This window comes from Triticum urartu, chromosome 6 (assembly GCF_003073215.2).
Source record: "Triticum urartu cultivar G1812 chromosome 6, Tu2.1, whole genome shotgun sequence".
NCBI lineage: Eukaryota > Viridiplantae > Streptophyta > Magnoliopsida > Poales > Poaceae > Triticum > Triticum urartu.
The window spans coordinates 446,597,141-446,621,480 of NC_053027.1; positions in this window are offsets into that span (position 1 = coordinate 446,597,141).

Here is a 24,340-nt window from a genome sequence, read left to right on the forward strand (position 1 = left end):
TCTAAAACCCTTCGGTTTATATAGACACCAAAGAGGGTTAGGGTTACACAAGGTCGGTTACAAAGGAGGGGATATCCATATACGTATTCCCTAGATTGCCTTCCACGCCAAGTAGAGTCCCATCCGGACACGAGACGAAGTCTTCAATCTTGTATCTTCATAGTCTAACAGTCCGGCCAATGGAGATAGTCCGGCTGTCCGGAGACCCCCTAATCCAGGACTCCCTCATCGAGCATGTCGGTTAAATCATCGACAGTGGCTACGAAGTGGGTGGTGGGTGGGCGTGGAATTTCTTCGTCATCCGCATCCCAATCCTATTGGCCATAATCCGGCCAGGGCTCTCCTGACAAAGAGAGAGACCTTAGTGAATTTATAATGTCGCCAAAGGGCGAGTGCTAAAAGATATCTGCGGCAGTGAATTCCATAATCGGCGCCCAATCGGATTCGATTGGCAGGGGCACGGGCAGTTCGGAGTCAGAAAAAGAGTCCGCACCTTGGTGTCACGGGCTGTGCAGAGGATTATGCTGGTGTTTGGCTCGATCGCCGTTGAGACTGCAGCCCCTGAGGCAGTGTCTAACCACCCGTCCTCGATTGGCGCAGTTGGCTCCGAGCTAAGGGTCGGAGCTGATGCGGGCGCGGCCTCTGGGGTACTGTTCGGCGGCAGAGCTAGGTCATACCCATCGCGACAGTGCGGCATGCCCGGCTGTGGCTCAAATCCGTCGAAGATCAAGTCTCTGCGGATGTCGGCTGTGTAGTTCAAACTTCCAAATCTGACATGATGGCCAGGGGCGTAGCTTTCAATCTGCTCCAGATGGCCAAGCGAATTAGCCCGCTGTGCAAAGCCGCCGAATACGAAGATCTGTCTGGGGAGAAAAGTCTCACTCTGGACTGCATCGCTATCGATGATAGTAGGAGCCATCAAGCCTAACGGCAACGACACAGAGGAACTCTCAATGAAAGCACCAATGTCGGTGTCAAAACCGGCGGATCTCGGGTAGGGGGTCCCGAACTGTGCGTCTAGGCCGGATGGTAACAGGAGGCAAGGGACACGATGTTTTACCCAGGTTCGGGCCCTCTTGATGGAGGTAAAACCCTACATCCTGCTTGATTGATATTGATGATATAGGTAGTACAAGAGTAGATCTACCACGAGATCAGAGAAGCTAAACCCTAGAAGCTAGCCTATGGTATGATTGTATGTTGTGATTGTTGTCCTACAGACTAAAACCCTTCGGTTTATATAGACACCGGAGAGGGTTAGGGTTACACAAGGTCGGTTACAAAGGAGGAGATATCCATATACGTATCGCCTAGCTGCCCTTCCATGCCAAGTAGAGTCCCATCGAGACACGAGATGAAGTCTTCAATCTTGTATCTTCATAGTCTAACAGTCCGGCCAATGGAGATAGTCCGGCCAATGGAGACCCCCTAATCCAGGTCTCCCACGAACACCCAGCATTTTCTGTTGGTGTGATTGGCTGGCTTGTCGAGGGTGTCGTGGATTTGACACGAGCGATACAGTATGCGATCCAAACTGGACGGAGCTGAAGTACTTCTTTTAAATGACTTTTTCCGATGACCGGATCTAGAGCCTCTGAATCCGGCATTGACTGCCATATCATCGGTGTTACCGCCGTTGTTGCGGCGCTTTGGTCTATTACGACGTGGTCTGCCGTTGGCATCTTTGGTATCCGAAGTGCCCGGATTCCTTGATGTGTTGTTGCTGCGAGCCAGCCAGCTATCCTCGCCCGCGCAAAAGCGGGTCATTAGTGTCGTGAGGGCTGCCATAGACTTTGGCTTCTCCTGGCCAAGGTGGCGGGCAAGCCACTCGTCGCGAATGTTATGCTTGAATGCCTCTAGGGCCTCTACATCCAGACAGTCGGCGATTTCGTTTTTCTTGGTCAGGAACCATGTCCAGAATTGCCTGGCCGATTCACCTAGCTGCTGAGTTATATGGCTCAAGTCATTAGCATCCAATGGTTACACATAAGTGCCCTGGAATTTGTCAAGGAATGCGTCTTCCAAATCCTCCCAACTGCCGACGGAGTCTACTGGCAAGCTATTCCGCCAATGCCGAGCTGGTCCTTTGTGTCTTAGTGGGAGGTACTTGATGGCATTTAGATCGTCACCGCGAGCCATGTGGATGTGAAGGAGGAAATCCACGATCCATACAGCAGGATTTGTTGTACCATCATACGATTCGATATTAACGGGTTTAAAACCCTCCAGGAATTCGTGATCCATAACTTCATCAGTGAAGCATAGGGGGTGTGCGGCGCCTCTGTGCAGGGCTATATCACGACGCAGTTCATATGAGTCTTGTGTGCTGTATTCCGCCCGGCCGGATTTACCTTTGGTTTATCCGGCGTGACGATCATCGTCTCGTGTTGGCGCGCGTGCCCGTGACCCGTATATTGACCATGCAAGTTTTGCCCTGGTGTCCAATATGTCTCACAGTTCCCGTGTGTTGCCCCGGGCCTTGGTATTTTTGATTGAGTGGCGGCGGGGTGCAGGCTGAACTTCAGGCTGAAACGCCATTCTGGCTCGGCCACGCGGTGGCCGGTCAGCCGCATCGTACACTGGTGATGGAGGTTTCAATGCTTCCTCCTCTAGGTGAGGTAGGAACCTGTGTTTTGGGTAACTCTTGGAGGGGGCGCTCAAGTTCGTATTCCTCGGCCGCAAGGACTTCGGTCCATCTGTCAGCTAGCAAGTCTTGATCAGCTTGAAGCTGTTGTTGCTTTTTCTTCAGGCTATTTGATGTGGCCATAAGCCGACGCTTGAAGCGCTCCTGCTCGACGGGATCCTCAGGCACGATAAATTCCTCGTCGCCAAGGCTCACCTCGTCTTCGGAGAGAGGCATATAATTGTCCTCCTCTGGTTCTCCATCTGCCGCCTGCTCTGGAGGGCTAGCTTGTTCGTCCTCCCGCTCTACATCATACTGGAGGGGATAGTGGTTGTCTTTGGCACTATCTGGAGTGTTATTATCTCCTGTGCCGGTATCACTACTTTTGCTGTGGCGGGACTTAGAGCGGCACTGCTGACATCGGCGCTTGGGTTGCTTCTTGGAGGGTTCATCCTTCGCTGTCTCGTCGCAATTGCCTTCGACAGTGGCTACTAAGTGGGTGGTGGGTGGGCAGCGAATTTCTTCGTCGTCCGCATCCCATTCTAGCCGGACATAGTTCGGCCAAGGTTCTCCTGACAAGGAGAGAGACCTTAATGAATTTAGCACATCGCCAAAAGGCGAGTGCTGAAAGATATCCGCGGAGGTGAACTCCTTGATTGGCGCCCAGTCTGATTCGATGGGCGTGGATGCAGGCGGCTCGGAGTCCATGGCCGGAGACGAATCCAGTGGTTCGGCAACACGGCTCTCGTAAGGGGTGAAGTTAGTATCCGGCTCTATCACCCCTAAGAGTGTGGGGTCTATCCCTCCGCCCTTGGATGGCGCGATTTGCTCCGGATTGACGGCTGGAGTGGTTGCAGATGCGATCTCCCGAACACTGTCCGACGGCGGAGTTACGTCATGCTCATCGTGATTGTGCGGCGCACCTGGCATGGGCTCAAATCCGTCGAAGATCAAGTCTCCACGGATGTCGGGAGTGTAGTTTAGGTTTCCGAACCTGACCTAATGGTCAGGGACATAGCTCTCGATCTGCTCCAGATGGCCAAGCGAATTGGCCCGCAGTGCGAAGCCGCCGAATACAAAGATCTGTCCGGGGAGGAAAACCTCACCCTGGACCGCATCTTTACCGATGATTAAAAGAGCCATCAAGCCTTACGGTGATGACACGGTGGAACTCTCAATGAAAGCACCAATGTCAGTGTCAAAACGGGCGGATCTCGGGTAGGAGTTCCCGAACTGTGCGTCTAAGGCGGATGGTAACAGGAGGTAGGGGACATGATGTTTACCCAGGTTCGGGCCCTCTTGATGGAGGTAATACCCTACGTCCTGCTTGATTGTTCTTGATGATATGAGTATTACAAGAGTTGATCTACCACGAGATCATAGAGGCTAAACCCTAGAAGCTAGCCTATGGTAAGATTGTATGTTCTCCTATGGTCTAAACCCTCCGGTTTATATAGACACCGAAGGGGCTAGGGTTACATGAGACGAAGTCTTCAATCTTGTATCTTCATAGTCCAACAGTCCGGCCAAATGATATAGTCTGGCTGTCCGGAGACCCCCTAATCCAGGACTCCCTCACTTGCCAAGGACGCCTGCGGGGCCGCAGCCAGGCCCGTGTTTGCCAAAACCTCCACCGCTGCTCCCATACTGCTGCCAGCTCGACCAGCTGAGTAGACGCCTGCGTGGCAGCACGCGGCCTCCACACCGACTTAACAAGCACCTGCGTGGTGGCGCGCAGATCTTCGTGAAGGCTCCACCACCGCACCAGCCCAGCAGCCAGCCAACATGGTGCAACGATGCCTCGTCAGCTTGGACGCGCGTCGGAGCCAGGCGAGGCGACGACAGCTGGGACGAGCTTCTTTGCCGTCCCCAATAAAGCGAGATGGGCACATCGGCATCGCATTAAATGCATTTGTCTGGCGATGCCAGGGGATAGACTCAGCCCCTGTACACCTTTTCCACCTCCTGTGTGCCACTCTGGTGACCCCTTTTGTCTTTAAAAGGAGGCCCGAGGCGTCCAGGAGAGTGATTCGGATCTTTTGGACTAGAGAGCCACTACAGCTAGTTCAAGAACACAAGAACACCTCAATACACATAAAAGCAGGACTAGGGTTTTACACGTCTCTGCGGCCTGAACCTGGGTAAAAAATTTGTGTGCTGACTGCCAGACACGCTCTTCACACAACGCCGCGCCTGCCAACCGTAGAAGGGATCCCGGTGACCCCATAGGTGTCGTTTCCCACCGACATCTCTGGCACGCTAGGCAGGGGCTGGCACAGTTGTGAGAATCCGCCCTGGACGAAGCAACGGCTTCATCGTGGTCGTCACATCAAGCAAGGAGACGACTGAACAAATGGCGTCCTCGATGGACGTGACGAACACTCACGCAGCGACAGAAAAGCTAAGTCATACAGAACCTTGAGTAATTCCTTTTTATATATATGGTTGTCGTCCTCGGCGATCTTACCCTATGTATGGCAAACCTGCACGCAATGGGGCCCTACCACTATTGGCAACGCCCTCGTTCTGTTTCGAGTCCGCTCAACAGCTCGAGCGGCTGCATCAAGAACGGCAGGGCGACCTTCTGCGATTGGCAATGCTCTCTTTCTGTCTCGAGTCCGCTCGACAGCTCGAGCGGCTGCGTCAGGAGCAGCGAGGTGGTTTACCCGGGAGCAAGCATGCCTGGCAGGCCATTGAGGATCCGTCCTCAAGACGCCACCTGGGCTTCCGCGCCGGCAAACCTACTAGAATAACGTAGGGCGGACATACAAAGGGAAATCAAACAGGAAAGTAACATGCATCATTTCAAAGGTACTGCAGAGTTATATTACATCATTTGTCGCTGCGGTTCTAACTAAAGATAAAAATTGTCTTGGTCTTGAACCCGCAGAGGCGATAAGAAACGGGGTGCTTAGTCCCGGCGCTGGCCTTGTACCCTCCGAACTCCGTCGATGTGGCCAATGACGGGATCGATGCCCTCCTCGAGCGGCTTGGGGTCCACATCATTCGGCAAGCTATCCAGTGAAGCTTAGAAGTCGAGGTCAGGGTTCCAGTATGCCATCTTGGTGAGGACCTTGGTCATGGTGCCCCGGCAAAGCCTTCGGGCCTCTTCAGCAAGAGAGGCCGCCCTGTTGGAGTGGAACCACTCCAGGGCCCTGAGAACACCCTCGAAGAACAGATTCAGCCTGGCGTTAGGGCTCATGTTTGGCTATGGGACGTACCTCACGTTTGGCATCCCCATGGTAGCCAGTTGAGTGGTGATCCTGCCAGCGACATCGGCGAGGCGGCTGATCCAGAGCTTCTCGCCTGCTACGAACTCTGCGTGGCTGGCGGCGGCGTTCTTCTGCAACTGCTTCTCCTCCTCCAGACTCTTGGTCAGGGCCCCCTCCTGGGCCCTGACCTCCGAGAGCGTCCCTTCAAGGCCCTCCAGCTTCAGCTTTAGGTCCTTGATGGAGTCGTTGGCCATGGAGAGTAGCTCGGCCTTCTCGAGGACTGCGGCCCGCGTGTCAGCCAAAGCACCCTTGGCCGCGTCCCTCTCCCCCGTCAGCTCCTGGGCCTGCCACTTCAGCTCGTCACACTCCGCCTCCAGCTCGTTCACCTTGCCGGAGTGGACCTGGGCCTGAGCATTGAGGGCCTCCTCGTGCCTATGCTCCAGCTCCCGCGTCCGCTGCACGACGAGCTCCTGGACCTCCTCATCCTTGCCATGGAGTGTCGCAGCGAGCTTCTCCTCGTGGGCGGCAAGGTCCTCCTACTGGGAATTCAGCTCGGCCTGGTGCTGGAGCCGTGCAGCCTCCTCCTTGGCGGCATGTCGATCCGCCGTCTCATGGGCCTTCTCGATGTTGGCTTGCTTCATGACGAGCTCCAGCTTGCGCTCGGCCAGCTGGTCCTGGGCGGCCTTGAATTCCTCACAAGCCTGGCGGAACCAAGCCCGCGCCTTGGCGACACGCTCTTCGAGGTCCGCCTCCGCCATGTCCACCGCTGCCATCCTGGACTTGGCCTTGTCCAGGCGGGCACGGTGAAGTGCCTGGAGCTTGTGGAAGCTGGTGCTCATGCTCTGGAGGAGCCGCTCTTCCTAATAACCGCCGCCACCGCTGCCGCTCGGTCCGTCGATGACCTCGAGCCCGGCGGCGCCAAGCACCTCGTTATCGAACACCTCCCCCTCGGCGGGCGCCCTGGTGCTCGCCGTCCATGGGAGGTGGACGAACAAGTCGCCCACCTTCAGATACTTGCCCGAGCCGGGGGCGACGGAGGAGGAAGGCTGGTTGTCGACCACCTCCTCCTTGGTAGCAGCCTTGTTGGCCTCCCCGGCAGGCCCCTTGCCGACCACCTCGGCAGTGGCCTCACCGGGCTCCCCGGCGGACCCCTCAGCGGCGTCCTCGGCAACGTCCTTGGCGGCCTCCTCAGCGGCGATCTTGTCGTCCTCGGCGGTGGCCTCTCTGGCGACATCATTGATGATGGTATCCACGTCCTCCCGGTCCACCGAGAAAGGATCTGGATACCAAGATGGAGAATGAGGTGAAGCCAAGAGAAAGATTTGAAAGAATAAAACGAGTGGGAACGGGAGGCAAACAACTTACCTTCGCCAAGCTGGGACGAAGTGGCCCCCTCCCCACCGGTATTTGATGCCGGGGCGGAGCCGCCGGCGCCCGGGTTCACCTCCTCCTCATCCTCCTCCGTGTGCATGAGCTTGGTGCTTTGCGCCCTTGCCGGGGACCCCCCTCGGGGTGGCGAGGTCGATGGGGGCGGCGCATTGGGGGTGGCCCTCAGTGGCTCCTCCTGCTGCCATTCTCCTCCTACATCCACGACAAGGCCAGCACCGGGAAACCGTGCCCCAGCCCACGTCAAGGGGGAGCGAGTGATGAACGCACGCTGGGGGCTGCTCTCCGGGATGCTCTCCACCACCACCAGCGGCGTGCTTGAGGTGCCCGCCGGGGGCTGGCCGCCCGCCGAGGCCTCGGCCCTCTTCGCCACCCTCTGGGCCAGCGTTTCCCTGTCCCTGCGAGCATGAAGACAAGTCAAGAGAAGTGGCGCGGTCCGAAGGGACGAAGGTGAGGGAAGGCCACACACTTACTCATCCTCTGCCTCTTCTTACATGGCTTTCCTCTTCCTCCTTGGGCTAAGAGACCCGAGGTCGAAGAAGACCTTCGAATCGTCACCTGCGGGCGGAGGGGAAGCAGGTGGAGTTGGGGGGCGCTTGGACGGAGAAGGGGCAGCTGCTTTCTTCTTCGCCACCACAACCCTCACCGCCTTCTCCACCGCTGCGGCCCTTGTCTGGCGCATGGGCGCCTCCGGAGGTTGTTGCGATTGTGCAGCCCTGCTGGACCAGACCGGCTCACCAGAGACGTCCCGCCACAGGAAACGCCCTCTCCTCGTGACCGGGGGCTTGACAGCCACGGCCTCCTCCTCAGACGACTCAGTGGCGTCACCTTCAATGAGAGGGGCCCCGGTGTCGGCGCCGCTGGCCTCCCTAGAGGATTCCGCCCACTGGGCAAGCACCTTCTCCTCCGTTGCCGTCGCGGCCTCGTCCTCCATGCAGCCATCGCTACCGGCCTCCTTGGCGAGCTCCGCCTCCGCCGCCCTGGCGGCAATGTAGTCTAGCTCCGCTGGATGGTGTCCTCAATGAGCCGTGGCTCCTCACAGACATATCCCTCCACCAAGGTGTCGAAGAACTCCCACACCCGATCCTCCTCCAGCCCGGCCCAGTTCAGGTCGAGGCCGTGCGCGTTGAAGTCCGGCATCATGGCGATGATGTCGTTTCGGCGAGAGTTGTTGCTCAGCGGGACCAACCCCGCCGGCAACCCGAACAAGGGCCCCTTGGCGACCTTGTCGGCCTTTGCGGCCTTGCCGGCCCTCTCGGCCCTGCCGTCGCCACCCACGTCGAGCTGGAAGAGCCGCTGGTAGAAGTGGGCATGCGCCATCACCATGGAGTTATGGTTCAGGCTAGGGCGGAGCCGCATGATGTCGGCCACGTTGCTAAAAAGCCAAGCCGGCCTCCCCTGGTTGTGCATAGGAGCGATGTGGCGGCGGATGAAATCCGCCCTGATCATCTCCAGGGTGAGCCCGGCAGCGGCAAGGCGGTGGATCCTGGTGGTGGCGACCGTGAGCCTCCCATCCTGGGCGTCGACGTTGCGCCAGTCATCTTTGATGCCCTGCGGCGTCTGGCGAACTTGGCAAAACTCCAGAGGGTCCTCCTCCTCAATCCATCACCACCAGCTCTGCCATTCCCCCACCTCTCCTTCTGGGCACCCTCTAGATACGTCCTCCTCTCCAGGGCCCTTGGGATCCAAGTGACGCAACCATAGATGGCGCCTCTCTTATGGATCCGAGGGTAAAAGTAGTGGCGAAAGAGCGCCGTGCTGGGGAGCACTCCGGCAAAGCCCTCAAAGAGATGGGCAAAAAGAGCCATGCACGCCACGACATCTGGAGTGAATTCCAGAAGGTGGAAGCCGTAGGTGTGCATGATATCGTTGAAGAAATCACAGAAAGGGGGGCAGAGGCTGCTGGAGAAATAATCGACGAAGAATGGGTACCGATTCGGGGCGGCCTTGGCGCAATTGGCGGGGATGACCTGCGTGGCCGGGTGCCCCGTCATCTCTCGCCCATCTTGCACCCCCACAAGGGCCTGAAGTTGTACCGGAGGTGGATCGCGTCGACCGTTGAGGGGAAGTAGGCGAGCTGCGTCCGCCGCACCGCCGATTCACTCTCCGGCGGCTCCGCCCCCCGGCGTCCCTGGCCACTCCTTTGCTCTTGCTAGCCTTGGGTGCCATGGCGGCTGCAGAAGTGAAGGAGGAAGGGCAGCGATAACGCGGCGGCAGTGAACGAGAGCAGAGGCGTGAGGAGGAAGAAGTAGGGGATGGCGGTTCCAAGATTGGAGAAGATACAGGGGGTAAATGAGCAGCGCCCGCGGTCATTCCTTTTTACGAGGAAGGCGCGGGCTACCTCTTTACCACGATGTGACGCATGCGTGCGGAAACCGCCACACGCACGACCCCCATGTCACGCATCACCCTCCATGCCGCGCGTTCAACACAGGTCGTGGGGAAGCGCAGCGGATGGGAAATTACTGCGGTAAAAATCTGCCCACCTGCCAGCGCACCATTTTGGGCCTAGCCCAACCACGCATCGCGCTTATGTGTGGCCCAGGCCCGGGGGCTCCTGTCGGTGTACAAAAGTAGGGGCTCTCCTTTTTCACCCCTTAACTTGTGCACGGGCAGTAAGAGCCACGCCAACGGCCACACTAAGCAGGGTAGGGGAGGGATGCTGGAACAATGCCAAGACCAGAGATGGAAACAAAGCAAGAGGGCGAGGTGAACTCCGCCGGCAAGACTCTTGCTGTGGTGGCTTCCGCAGCCTCGGCAAGATCCTTGCTGAGGCAACTTGCCTGACGCCAGCAGAGCACGCCACCCTCGAGCCTAAGGGGTTCCTATGCCATATTGGAACCAAGGCTCGGGAGGCGCCTCCGTGGTGGCATGCAGATCTTTGTAGAGATCATAGCCACGCAAGATCAGATGGAAACCAGAAGACGATGATCCTTCGTGATATCCTTGCCATGAAAATCCACAAGACCCCCGGCAAGGTTCTTGCCGGGGTCGTATGCGGTGCCGCAGCGAGACCCTTGCCGTCCTCTGGGCAAGACCCTTGCTGAGGATGCCTGCGGGGCCGCAGCTAGGCCCACGTTTGCCAAAACCTCCACCGTCGCTCCCATATAGCTGCCAGCTCGACCAGCTGAGAAGACGCCTGCGTGGCAGCACGCGGCCTCTATACCGACTCAGCAAGCACCTGCGTGGTGGCGCGCAGATCTTCGTGAAGGCTCCACCACCGCACCAGCCCAGCAGCCAGCCAACGTGGTGCGACAACGCCTCGTCAGCTTGGACGCGCTTTGGAGGCATGCGAGGCAACGACAGCTGGGACGAGCTTCTTTTCCGTCCCCAATAAAGTGAGAGGAGTACGTCGGTAGCGCATTAAATGCGTTTGTCCAGTGATGCCAGGGGATAGACTCAGCCCCTGTACACCTTTCCACCTCCTGCGTGCCACTCTGGTGACCCCTTTTGTCTTTAAAAGGAGGCCCGAGGCGTCCAAGAGAGGCATTCGGATATTTTGGACTAGAGAGCCACTTCAGCTAGTTCAAGAACACAAGAACACCTCAATACACATACAAGCAGGACTAGGGTTTTATGCGCCTCCGCGGCCCGAACCTGGGTAAGCGATTTGTGTGCTGACCGCCAGACCCGCTCTTCACACAACCCTGTGCCCGCCAACCGTAGAAGGGATCCCAGTGACCCCATAGGTGTCGTTTCCCACCGACAGCAAGCTCAAGAAACATATCTTTGTCTCCAGTGATATGATCAGTACATCAACTATCAAGGACCCATTCCTTTCCTCCATCCATGTAGCCATGAAGATTAGCCATAAGATCAAAGTTTCTCATAGACTCATCGAGATCATGGTCACTATCATCATCCTCATCATAGTATCCATGATCAACATCGTCTTGTGATGGATCAATTCCTAGAGAGGGTAATTCATTAGATAAATAGTCATCACAATAGTCATCTTTATGAATTCTAATGGCTTCGGAGATGATATTGCTAATGATTCCAACATCTCCTTTGGCACACGTAAGATTAGCAAGCTCAAATAGAAAATCACCAAATTTGGGATCATTGGAACTTGTCTTACTCAAGGCAATATACTTAAGAAGGATCTCATCTAAGTTTTTCAAGGAATAGTTTGGAAATTGTTCCTCAAGAAATCTCCATATGGTGTAGGCACAATCAAGAGCAGGCAAGCTATCAAACAAGTTTCTAGGCAATCCTCTAGTGATTAAATTGACAGTTCTAAGATTATGGATCACATCAATAGACTCATCAAGGGTAGGATGCAAAGCATCAACCTGAGGTGCACAAGGGCTAGTAATATACTTGTTCAAATGATATTCATTGAAAATCTCAAGCATCTCAATTTTCCACACGTGAAAGAACTCTCCATCAAGTATAGGCAGTCTATGTCTAAGACTCCCCAACGTAGACTCATCCATCTTCCTCCAAAGGTGTTTAAACCAAAGCAATGGAGACCAATGCTCTGATACCAATTGAAAGGATCGAGAAGAGGTGTCTAGAGGGGGGGTCAATAGACTCCTAACAAGGAAAATTTGTAATTTTTATTTTCTTCAAGTTAAGGTAGAGTTTTAGCACAAGTTTAAACATTCACAATACATTCAAGCAAGCATGGCAAGAGTATATGAGCAATGGAAAGTAAAGCATGCAATTTGCAAGAAAGTAAAGGGATGGGATTGGAGTGTGCAAATGCAATTTGAGACACGAAGATTTTGGTGTGGTTCCGATAGGTGGTGCTATCGTACATCCATGTTGATGGAGACATCAACCCACAAAGGGTAATGGTTGCGCGAGTCCACAGAGGGCTCCACCCACGAAGGGTCCACGAAGAAGCAACCTTGTCTATCCCACCATGGCCATCTCCCACGAAGGACTTGCCTCACTAGGGTAGATCTTCACAAAGTAGGCGATCTCCTTGCCCATACAAACTTCTTGGTACAACTCCACAATCTTGAAGGAGGCTCCCAAGTGACACCTAACCAATCTAGGAGATACCACTCTCCAAAAGGTAATAGACAGTGTGTTGATGATGAACTCCTTGATCTTGTGCTTCAAATGATAGTCTCCCCAACACTCAACTCTCTCTCACATATTTGGATTTGGTGGAAAGATGATTTGAGTGGAAAGCAAGTTGGAGAAGGCTAGAGATCAAGATTTATGTGGTTGGAGTGGATTATCTTGACCTCAACACATGAGTAGGTGGTTCTCTCTCAGAAAATGTATGCTGGAAGTGTAGGCATGTTCTGATTGCTCTCCTCACTAATGAAGAGTGGGTGGAGGGGTATATATAGCCTCCACACAAAATCTACCCGTTTCACACAAATCACCAAACTCGGTGGGACCAAATCAGACAACTCGGTTGGACCGATTTAGTTCATAATGTGACTGTTAGACATTTCGGTGGGACCAATATGATCAACTCGGTGGGACTGATGTGCTAGGGTTAGGGTAAAACCTCATCTCGTTTTGACCGATTACACAAACTCGGTGAGACCGATTTTGGTAATAAGCAAAACAAAGAGTTGGTCACACAAACTCAGTGGGACCGATTGCATATCTCGGTGGGACCGAAATTATTGCAATAGGTGACAGAGAGTTTGCAATCCCATCTCGGTGAGACCGAGATCCAATCAGTGAGACCGAATTGATTAGGTTTTGTGGCAGTGGCTATGTCAAGTGAACTCGGTGGCGCGAGATGGAAAATTTTGGTGGGGGCGAGTTGGACTTTTGGTTTGGGACATATGTGGATATGGAAAAGTGGTTGAGGGTTTTGGAGCATATCACTAAGCATTCTGAGGAAGCAAGCCATTAAGCAACACCTCATTCCCTTTTAATAGTATTGGCTTTCCTATGGACTCAATGTGATCTTGGATCACTAAAAGAAAAATGTAGAGTCTTGAGCTTTAGAGCTTGAGCAAATCTTTTGTCCTTAGCATCTTGAAAGGGTTCTATATCCTCTTGTCCATGCCACTCCATCTGTTGAACTTGTCTGAAATATACTAGATGAAAAGATTAGTCCAACAAGAGATATGTTGACATTAATTACCAAAACCACCCAGGGAGCACTTGTGCTTTCAGAGGCCACTAGTGAAACCTAAGGCCCCCGGGTATTTTCTTTAGTATATTTGCCTTTGCGATCTATTTTTATTTGGTTTTATTTTCAGATCTATTAAACCAAAAATACAAAAATACATTTCTGCACTTTATTTTATTTGGCGATCTATCTATCTATCAATTCCTTACAACTTTCTCACATCCACTTGCCAATTTCTGGCACCATTGCCCAAAAGGGATTGAGAACCCCTTTAATACGTCGGGTTGCGAGTATTTGTTACTTGTGTGTAGGTGTCGTTCATGTAGTGTTGCATGGTTCTCCTACTAGTTCGATAACCTTGGTCTCATCACCGAGGGAAATACCTACCATTGATGTGCTGCATCATCCATTGCTCTTTGGGAAATACCGACATAGTTCAAGCAAACATCAGTCTCCATCTTCTCTTATAAAGCACCAACTAAGGGGTACTATGATCGTACTTGAGCACTGGGTGTAGCTAATATGTGAGTGTGCTTCATGAACGGATTAATAATGGAGCATAATGGGCTAGGGATAACTTGCTTTAGTGTTGATATTTTCAAAGACATGGTTGCTTGTTGATATGCTTGAGTATTGAAATCTTTATGTCAAAACTAGACTATTGCTTTGAATCATATAAAAGTCCAAATGTCCATGCTACAAAGAAAAGAATATGTGATGAACATGTTAGGCAGCATTCCACATCAAAAATTTTGTTTTTATCATTTACCTACTCGAGGACGAGCAGGAATTAAGCTTGGGGATGTTGATACGTCTCCAACGTATCTATAATTTTTTATTGTTCCATGCTGTTATATTATCAGTCTTGGATGTTTAACAATCACTTTATAGCAACTTCATATCATTTTTTGGGACTAACCTATTGACATAGTGCCCAGTGACAGTTGCTATTTTTGCTTGTTTTTCACTTCACAGGAAATCAATACCAAACGGAGTGCTAACGTAGCGAAACTTTTTGGAGAATATTTCTAGGCTAGAAGACAAACGATGGGCCAAAGAAGTACTAGAGGGGTGCCCCGAGGGGGGCAAAACCCACCCGGTGCGACAAAGACAAAAGGTAGGGGATGGAGAGCTCACAGTGGTGGCGCACGGGGGCCCGGTGAGTGAACGGGAGCGCAGAGGCGACCGACGTCGACAGAGATGGCAGCGAGGTACCGAGGAGCAAGACGGTTCGAGGCAGCATCGTAGCGGCCTTCGGCTCCAATGCGTCGGCGTGGAGGACGTAGCTGATGGAGACAACCTTTGTGGACACGACGACATGACAGGAGGTAACCGGTGGCCGCGGTGGAGTGAGGCGGACAGCGCCGGGCATGTCGGTGAGGCGGATCTGGGAGAGGGGACGCAGGCGAGAGAGAGAGCGAGAGAGAGAGAGAGAGAGCGCGAGGTGGAGATAGGAACAGCATGGGCGGAGGCGGAAGAATTACCTAGGGTTTGGTCCGGGGGGAGGGGCGCCGGCTTAAGTAGGGGGCAACGCCGGTGGATGGCTGCCCCGACGGCTGATGTTTGCTTGAACTACGTCAGTATTTCCCAAAGAGGAAGGGATGATGCAGCACAACAATAGTAGGTATTTCCCTCAGTGATGAGACCAAGGTTATCAATTCAGTAGGAGAACCACGCAACACTACGTGAGCGGCACCTGCACACAAATAACAAATACTCACAACCCGACGTATTGAAGGGGTTGTCAACCCCTTTCAGGCATCGGTGCCAGAAATTGGCAAGTGGATGTGAGAAAGTTGTAATAAATTGATAGATAGATCACCAAATAAAATAAAGTGCAACAAGGTATTTTTGTATTTTTGGTTTAATAGAGCTGAAAATAAAAGCAAATAAAAATAGATCGCGAAGGCAAATATAATAAAGAAGAGACCCGGGGCCGTAGGTTTCACTAGTGGCTTCTCTCGAGAAAAATAGAAAATGGTGGGTGAACAAATTACTGTTGGGAAATTGATAGACCTTCAAATAATCATGACGATATCCAGGAAATGATCATTATATAGGCATCACGTCCAAGATTAGTAGACCGACTCCTGCCTGCATCTACTCACTACAAAAAAATACACTTTTGTGATGATACGTGTTTGTCATAGTAGGTCACGTTTTCTGTCATGCATGTACATCCATGACGATTTTATGACAGAATCAAGATAGTCATACCTGTGCTGTCGTAGAAGTGTTCCATGACATTACCAAAACTATCATCATGGAAGTGTCCACTTCCGTGACGATAAATGCCGCGTCATGGAAGTGCTTTCGTCAAGGGTGACCATCATGTGGCATCCACCGTAACGGGTTGCCGTTAAGCTATCAGGTCCGGTTTTGGTTCCGGTAACCCACTAACAGCAATGACCAATGCCGATTTTCCACGTGTAAAATTCTCATTGGCTGATGGAGCCACGTGTCAGCTCCGCGTTGGCACAGGTTTCACTCATCCAATGGGCGAGATGCGCCTATGATATGTTCACATGTGGACCGGCCCAAAAGTGGCCCATAAAGATTAAATGGGCCGGCCCAACTAAAGGTCCATTAGATTTAGCGGACCATAATGGACCGGCCTAGCTAAAGGCCCACAAGATTTTGCAGACCATAATGAGCAGGCCCACCTAAAGGCCCAACATCGTGTCAAATCGTCCCGTCAACGGCTCGTCCTAAACTTGTCATCATCGTGGCCCATGGTCACTTCTAGCCCATTAACAGTCCGCTAAGTATTTTGGCCGAATTACGGCCCGGTGTGTTTCCAGCCTGTTATAGGTCCTGCTTCATTTGGGCCCATTTATAGGCCATTGAAACTTTCAGCCCATAAACGACCATGAATGATTTGGGCCATATTTGGCCATGTCTGACATTCGGCCTATTAGAGGCCCACTATAGATTTGGGCCACTTTCAACCTGTTAACGCCGGACAAAATCCATGGGCCATATGTGGCCCAACGTCACATCAGGCCTACTAACGGCCCATATAGAAATGACACTAATCAAGCCCGATCGAACTTCCGGCCTGTTAAAGGCCTGTGTAGTAGGTCGGTGCATTTATGACCCGTCTGAATTTCGGCCCGTGAACGATTTGCATTGTAAATGGGCCACCATTTCGGCCTGCTAAGACCAGTGGGTTATTTGGCACAACCAGGGCCTAATCTCACATTCTGCCTATTAAAGGCCCATGTTTTTTATGGGCTCAAGATATTTACACCTGTAAATGGCCTATTGTTACCGAGGGCCCAAATTATGTTTAGGCCTGTTAAAGGCCCACTATGGGCACATGCCTACGAGAAAAAATATGAAAGATTATGATGATTTAGGCCCAGATATTTTTAGTGGGCTACATGCAAATTTCGGCCCATAATCGTTTTTAGCCCAATTGGAATGGGCCCGACGAATGTTGGCATGTTGGGCTCCTACGAAGATTTTGGCCGAAAACTTTTCTAAGATAACCTACACTATATAAAAAAATAGCGTCATAATTACTGCAGCCTTTGGGCACATCATAAATGCTATATCACAAAAAAATAAATTCCAACCATACAACAAAAGGCATGTTGGCATAAAGTTTACAGTCCTTGCAGATAAAAGCACCATCAGATGTATAGAAGCACAAATCATTTGACTTGAGTGCTAATGTTTCAGGCTGTAGAATTTGATAGAGCAGCATGATCTTCCCCTTTTCCCCGCCATTGCTCTTGAACGGCGAAGCAAATGTCTGATAGTCTTGTTTCAAAACCATTAATATCTTCACGACATTTGTCAACCACTATTCTTGTTTCTGAAACAACGCCCATTAGGGATTCGACTTGTGTCTGGAGCACAGATATATCACTCTGTCTAGCCGGAAGATTTTGTTCAGTAGGCGATTTGGACGAGGTTACCTTGACAACCAACCCAAAATTACGCAGGAAGGTGCTTTTTGCACTGTTAGTGGAGAGATACTGACGCACTGTAGCAAGAGGTGACATTGTGCCTGTGGTAGCCTGGTCACCTTCAGGTGGTTGTGGCTATTCAATCATTTGTTTCATAGCTTGCTGAAAGTTTGAACTTGTAGATTAGTATACCAAATAAGTTACTAATGAGAAAAAAAAACAAAGTAGGTTTCATGTTTATACATAACTTATTTTAGTGAACTACTGTAATACATTAGCATGTATTGTAGTGCCAACTACATAATAAAATCACTTTCGGAACATATGTCCATGTAGCATGCCTATTGTATTGTCTATTTCCTCACATTCGTTGACATCTAAGGATAAAGAGACATGGTTTAAAGTAGGATGAACATAGTATGACATCATTCATATCATGGGCAAACAGATATAAAACAAACATGCCATTGTATCATTGTGTGCACACGTGAACATCACAACTAGATTACAGATCAAGACCAAAAGAATATTGTCGGTGTCAAAACCGACAGATCTCGGGTAGGGGGTCCCGAACTGTGCGTCTAAGGCGGATGGTAACAGGAGGCAGGGGACACGATGTTTACCCAGGTTCGGGCCCTCTTGATGGAGGTAAAACCCTACGTCCTGCTTGATTGTTCTTGATGATATGAGTATTACAAGAGTTGATCTACCACAAGATCGAAGAGGCTAAACCCTAGAAGCTAGCCTATGGTATGATTGTCTCTTGTCCTACAGACTAAAAACCTCCGGTTTATATAGACACCGGAGGGGGCTAGGGTTACACAAGGTCGGTTACAAAGGTGGAGATATACATATCCGTATTGCCTATCTTTCTTCCACGCCAAGTAGAGTCCCATCCGGACACGGGACGAAGTCTTCAAACATGTATCTTCATAGTCCAACAGTCTGGCCAAAGGATATAGTCCGGCTGTCCGGAGACCCCCTAATCCAGGACTCCCTTAGTAGCCCCTGAACCAGGTTTCAATGACGATGAGTCCGGCGCGCAGTGTTGTCTTCGGCATTGCAAGGCGGGTTCCTCCTCCGAACACACCACGAAAGAGTTTGAATACAAGGACAGTGTCTGACCCTGCAAAATAAGTTCCACATACCACTGTAGAGAGAATAATATTTCCACAAATCTAATCTGCTGACATGTTTTGACAGCGTGACATCACGCCATGACCCGGTCAATATTCAAACCGTTTCCCTCAACCAGCGCCGCACATAACGCGAGGCGGTTTTCTTGACACATCTTGTCAAAGTAGAGATCATGTCCCCCTTATCTTGGGATTCTCATCAATACAAACGTGGGTTACCCAATCGTGCCTGATGGTATGACTCCTAGATCTTAGGTAATTCCCAAACGGCCACGAGGAGGACGCCTGATATTCACCCTCTTTATAAAGGGGACGCGGCTTTTTCCTTTTTCCCTCCCGTGCTCAATCGAATCCTTCCCCCGCCTCAAGTTCTAACACCCAAAGCTCAGGTCAGGTGCTTCAGACCTTCAACTTTGTTCGGATCCAACCTTCAAGGTCGGTGGATGCCTTCCTCCGTCATAGAGGAGGACATCAAGAAGTTGAGGGAGGCTAGATATCTGACCACCGAAATTCCGCATAGGCTGTCTACCCGAGGGCAGGTCGTCCCTACTCCCGAACCCAACGAGAGCGTTGTGTTCGTCTCCCACTTCCTCCGAGGGCTAGGCCTCGCTCTGGATCCCTTTGTTAGGGGTCTTATGTTCAATTACGGGCTGGATTTTCACGATCTGGCCCCAGATTCCCTTCTTCACATCTCGTCATTTATTGTCGTATGTGAGGCCTTCCTCCGCATTACCCCTCACTTCGGCCTGTGGCTCAAGACCTTCGATGTGAAGCCAAAGATGATCGAGGGGCAGCATGCAGCGTGCGGAGGTGCTCTAATAAGCAAGATCGCTGACGCTCCATGGCCAGAGGGTTCCTTCCCAGAGGTGTCCGGATTGTGGCAGCGGGAAAGGTTTTACATCACATCTCCCCGAAGTGCCAAGTGGGTAGCTGCCCCCGCCTTCCGCTCGGGCCCCCACCACAACTGATGTCATGGATCAGCAGGGGGCTGAGCTGGGGTCTATCCAAGGACGTCCCAATACTGCAGAGCCGTATCCGAGATCTCTTCGAGGGAGACTTTAGTCTGGTTATGGTAATGCAAGTTATGCTGGTTCGTCAAGTCCAACCTTGCAAACACCGGCCCCTCCGTATGTGGGAATTCAACCCGGAAGGATCGCGAGTTATTCAGCATTTCCTCGGCATGACGCACGAGATGTACAAATCGTTCTTCGGACCCCAAATAGAGTGTCCGGACACCACCGAAGACGTGGGCCTGAGCTACAACAACCCTGCTGCCCAAGTAAGTAATCCCATGTCGAACCTGCTGTCCTTTCATTTATCATGGCATCATTCTAAAGAGCCACTCTTTGACCAGGACTAGATAACAAAGGCGATGATGATCAGGTGTTTGCCCCCCCTTCCTGAGGGCTTGGACAATCCGGTATTGGACAAGATTCTCGAGTCGGTGCCTTATCCAGTGTCCTCAAAGGAAGATGATGGGGGGAATAAAGAGGGCGAAAGCGGGCCTCACTCGCTACTTATTCCAGCCGGGGAATGATCACCTCTACAAGGGAGGACAATCAAAGGGAAGAACCTGACATTCTCCCTCCCCGGGGAAGGAAGAGGACTACCTCTGAAGATCCGGAAACTAAGGTTTCAAAACGGGAGAAGAAATCTTCATCAGAGGGTCCTGCCTCAGATGGTATTCTTGCCGCACAATATCCGCGCGGGGATCAGCCCTCTACCGAGTTGTAAGTAATTGAAAAGTACTTAGCAGTGAAAGCATCCTACCTTACTTCCGAAGACAATAACTGATGCTTATAAATTGTAGTCCGGATCATAGCCCTTCTTGACAGAATTCATCTTCGGGGGATCTTCTTCCGGAGATGATGGAGAGCGAAACGCCTCCCCCGGACACCCCGCCTCAAGAAGCGGGCGACCTTGAAGTGTCGTCGTGAAGGGTATCTCCGGATCCACTAGGGCCAGAGGATAACCCTTTGGCTGCCCGGAATCCCCAGTATCTGGCTCCTAAGGAGAGCGACATCAAGGTTCCGTACAGTGTGCGGTCGAACGCGCTGAAGGATCTTTTGGGGCAAGCAGCTATCTCGGAAATGCATCATACGCTAATGGGTACGGTAACTGAAAGGATTTCATCCGCTGAAAGCGGTTTGCATGAAGCCTTCATGAGTCTGATGAAAGGCTTCGTGGTATGTGAAATAATGTATGTTTTTAATAGTACCGCATACGTTAGATATGCCCTATGCAGATAGTAGCCCCTAAGACTCTGGTTGTCATCGAAAATGGCGGCAAACAGAGGATCATAGTCCCAGGTAATAACCAGACAACCTTTATGTGCAGGTGGCTGAAGCTCCGGTGGCTAGCCGGACTGATGCTTTTGCCGAGCTAAAGCGGCAACTTGGTGCGGCAGACGCCGACATCGTGCTTGTCAACAAGCGGCTTGACGAGGCACAGGGTGAGTGATTTTTCTGGTGATCGTCACATAATAAGAGTAGTATGATGCCAGTATCTATAATGTGTTGTGACTGCAGATGGAGCTGCCACCATGGAGACCCTTCGGGTGGATCTTGCCCGAGCCAAGGAGCAAGCAAGGAGTAGCAATGCGGCTGCTTTAAAGGCGGCTGAAGAATTAAGGGCCGAACAGGCCGCGCATTGTGAGAGAAAGGAAAAAATAGCCAAGATGGCTGTAGAGTTAAAAGATGTCGCTGACCGTTACCAGCTTCTTGAAGAAGAGAACCGGGCGAAGGCGACGGACCTGGAGAAGGCCCGAGTGGCTGCCAAGGAAGCCCGCTCCAAAATTAGAGCGACGAAGGAGGAGCTGAATCAAGCTGCAGATATCGTGTCTGGGAAGCCCTTCTTGTTGCGGACTAAGTTCGGAGATCCGAAGTATGCTCCTCTGGACCGGCTATGGAGTTCTGCGGACGCATACATGGATTTGGATGCAAGTGCTGCTGATGTGGCCGAGTACTTCAAGGATCAGAAAGGTTCTGAAGTGGAAAAGCTGTTCTGGTCACAGTTCCACGCTCCAGTCCGTCCGCTGTTGTTGAATGAGCGATTGGCCGAGTGGCCCGAGCTCCATAGGTTGTCCGGACTTGCCATGAGGTCCATTGTGGATCACCTGTGGCCGGGAGGGCCAAGGCCGAGTAGGTACTTTAGCTTAGTGCAACAATTCCTTGGAGTTGTGCCACACATCGATGTTGTAAAGAGATCGGCGTGCATAGAGGGTGCGCGGATGGCCTTTGCCCATGTCAAGACATACTGGGCGGAGATGGAGTCCACCACTGTTGCGACACAGGGTTCGGCCGTAGGCCGAGTGGCTGCCGAGCACTACTTTGAAGAAGTTCTTGAAGACGCTCGTTCGATAGAGGCTCAGTGCTCGAAGAACGTTATGTTCAAGTGACATGTATTCCCATTGTAAAAACAATGTTTTATTGAATTATCAAGGTTGTATTTATACTTTTGCCCGAAAGTACTATGGTGCCTCATGTGCGGCCGTTTATGTATATATGTGTATAACTTGAAAGTTTGCAGTCGTCGGCTTCCGCCCTGTAACGCCCCGGACACACCCGCCGGTGGTCGTTACTCCTGGCGGGATCTAGACTGGCCTTACAGATCAATACTAGTCTTTTCTGCGCAATTTGTCCTCACTCGTGCGCACCCGGGAGCAACTTCCCGGTCGGTCACCCATCCTGACACTACTCCAAGCTGAGCAAACTTAACTTTGGAGTTCTGCCTGAATGGGCTCCCGGAAAAGAGGAATTCCTTATTTATATGAGTAGTCTATCATCCCTAATAATCCAGGCCATCACATACACCCCCACTCAGAGGAACCGACGTCCTCGTCGGGCCACAGGAACGTTCCCTCTTGGCACATACGTCTGTGCTTCCAGTCCAGTACATGTGCCATGTCGTGTGCCACGACGGGTCACAAACGTCATGAACAACATGACCACGCACCTGTCCGCAACCATCCGTGTAACCACGAGAGTCGGCTCTGATACCAACTTGTAACGCTCCGGACACACCCGCCGGTGGTCGTTACTCCTGGCGGGATCTAGACTGGCCTCACAGATCAATACTAGTCTTTTCTGCGCACTTTGTCCTCACTCGTGCGCACCCGGGAGCAACATCCCGGTCGGTCACCCATCCTGACACTACTCCAAGCTGAGCACGCTTAACTTTGGAGTTCTGCCCGAATGGGCTCCCAGAAAAGAAGGAATTCCTTATTTATATGAGTAGTCTATCATCCCTAATAAGCCAGGCCATCACACGCCCCCACGCATATAATGCGGGGGTGTTCGCAAAAGATGCATATCCACAGTTGATCCAACATCTTGGTCCGTTAAGGAGGTGATAGCATAGCAAACGAGGCAATCGGACTACATTGCTTTAACACTTTCACTTAGCCATAGGAGTTTGACAGTGGGGCTACTATATAGCCCCTGGTACTTCTCTGCTTGTCCGAATACGGGGCGCGTACGTACATGACTAGGAAACGGTCCTTCGTTAATGCAGAGGAATCCCGAAGATTCCGATGAGTCATCGAGTGGTTGACCAGTCTCTCGCTATATCATGACAGTCAGTTTTCGGCTTTCTCTACTGAGGTACTCATCCGGATGAACCAGGGCACAATCGTAGTAGTTCTCCTAGTGCTACCTTAGCCGATATAACGGAATGTAAGGTACCAAAACGTGGGAGCCGGGCAAACCCAACATTTGACCAAATACATGATTCGGAGCTAATGCATATAGGGCCAAACTCGTGATGTCGAACACTCCGTAAGGTGTTCGGTCTTTACAACATATACCGGGCTAAACAATGCCCTTAATAAGAAACCCATGTGTCCAGGTACGTGCAAAATCCTGGCGTGGCCACATGCCAATAACGCCGGCATCCTTCTCGGTTGTGTGGAGTATCCGGAGGATGTGAGCAACAAGAGACAGTAAAAAAGGTTTACGCAGGGTCTTGATCTAAAGAGAAAGCTTTGGGCAGGTCCCTGCAGCACGTGTGCGCCTGTGTCTCCGTTGTGCCGTGTCCTGGACGGGTGTAGCACGATTGTCATCTGCAAAAGGAAAGAACTTAGGTGAACGTTGCCGTGCCAAAAAAAAGGTTGGTTATTATCAATGAACTATCAAAATTCAAGAGAAACCAAGTTGAGCCGGGCTGGCCCTGATTACACGCGGGAAGCCCCTGGTATCGTTTTATGAGGGTTCGAAAACCAATCTCATGTAAATATGATGGAACGCTAGATTCGTCTAACCGTGTCCGTGGTCTTGACGACCTTCCATTTTTTCTGGCTCGTGAGGCCGTCTAGTTCGCGGCTGTTAGAGCCGCTGCGTCCTCTTCCGTACATAAAAGACATTCGGTATTTCCGCTAACTGTGATGATGCCACATGGACCGGGCATCTTGAGCTTGAGAAAATCATAATGCGGTATTGCGTTAAAAGGAGCGAAAGCCGCCCTTCCGAGTAGTGCTTGATAATCACTTCGGAATGGAGCGATGTGAAAAATTAACGTTTCACTTCGGAAGTTATCGGGAGAACAGAATACCACCTCTAGTAGTAGAGAGCCCGTACAGCGGGCCTCTTGGCCTGGTATTACTCCCTGGAAGGTAGTATTACTGTGGCTTATTTGTGTTTGGTCTATCCCCATTTTGCGGACTATGTCCTGATATATCAGATTTAGATCACTGCCGCTGTCCATGAGGACCCTAGTGAAATGGTACCCATTTATTATTGGGTCTAACACCAAGGCCGTCAGTTTTCGCGCCGGATATTTGTATCGTGATCCCTACGATCAAAAGTGATCGAGCAGGCCAACCAGGGGTTGAACCTAGGAGTGACGGGCTCTATGGCGCGTGTGCATCGGAATGCATGATTGCTTCTCCTCTTTGTCACATGGATCACATTTACTGTTTTAACCTCTGGTGGGAACTTTTTCTGTCCTCCGGCGTTTTGGTGGCGAGGTTCATCTTCGTCTTCGCTTGGTGTCTCTTCCCCTTTGTGTTCGACGTTTAGCTT